This window comes from Micrasema longulum, unplaced genomic scaffold (genome assembly GCF_059751315.1).
Source record: "Micrasema longulum isolate JH-2025_06_02 unplaced genomic scaffold, ASM5975131v1 h1tg003371l, whole genome shotgun sequence".
NCBI lineage: Eukaryota > Metazoa > Arthropoda > Insecta > Trichoptera > Brachycentridae > Micrasema > Micrasema longulum.
Window position 1 is genome coordinate 9,540 of NW_028280443.1, and position 1,144 is coordinate 10,683.

General features: G+C 35.1%; 1 pseudogene; it reads left to right on the top strand.

Annotated features, from left to right (window-relative positions):
* The first annotated feature begins 238 nt into the window (after positions 1-238).
* On the top strand, positions 239-863 carry LOC148270829 (tektin-4-like; annotated as a pseudogene).
* Positions 864-1,144: the final 281 nt, after the last annotated feature.

Genomic DNA, 1,144 nt, shown 5'->3' on the forward strand with positions numbered 1-1,144 from the left:
CTTTTTGTTACTTAGCTTTGTAACGTGATATTTTCTTATACATTTCTTTATCAAAAAGACAAACAGAAATTAAACTTACTGAATAAAACAGTTTTACTGTGTATTGCGAGTGGTATTAAGATGCCTGACAATAATATGAAAGGGTCCAACCCCGGGGAGATAGAGCCCCCCCCGACACGTCCCTGGCAGCCTCTATCTGCCACTGAAAGACAGCAAAGTACCAGATAAAGATATGATTATGAGACCAATTGGACCTTGGGCTACAGGGTTGGTAGATTGGACGCCGTTGGCTGGAATGACAGGAACTCGACCAATTGTGGATAAATATTCAATAACTAAATATACAACTGGCAAATGGCAAGAACACAATGCTCAGATCTTATATGAAAAAGCTTTACATAAAACAGATATATTGAAAATGGATGCCAAAAATGCTCTCACTCGAGCATATGCAAAAACAGATCAAGATTATAATAATAATACTGGACGACTTAAGGAAAGAGCACAAGAAGTTTATAGATAAAAAGCTGATGTAGAATATGCTTGTAAAGCTATGGCTGATGAAATTGTTATTCTTAAAAAAAATGCGTCAGAGACTTAAATCTGCTTCGTCTGTTCTATTGTTACCTGAAACTATTGCCAGATAATGTTTAGATTTAAGGTCAAACAGATTAGAACCCGACCTTGTCCGAGATGCTGCGGAAGAAAAAATCATTGAAGAAATGTCACTCATTGGAGATATTCGCCGCTTGTATGCTCAAGCTCTTGCTGAAAATGATGAGCAAATGGCGAACAATAAATCTGCTAAAGCAAGAACAGAATTTGATTGGAGCGAAAAAACAGTCACATATGATACGGATTCAGTAAATATTGGTATAAATAATAATCCAAGAATTATAAAAAATTAAAAATATTTTCAAACGTCGGTGTCGCGTCGCCTAGTAGGTGAAATAATTCAGCCAGACGAATCTCACCCGCATCGATAAAAAATTTAGCTCTTTAACTGCACAAAAATCAACACACGGAAGACACATGGTTGTTTAAACGTAAGCAGAATCGTGAATGTTACACAGTTTTTTTATTTAGTCTTAAAAAAGTTGAAATAAATTAATGTCGTAATATTAACTTATATCTAATAATCATT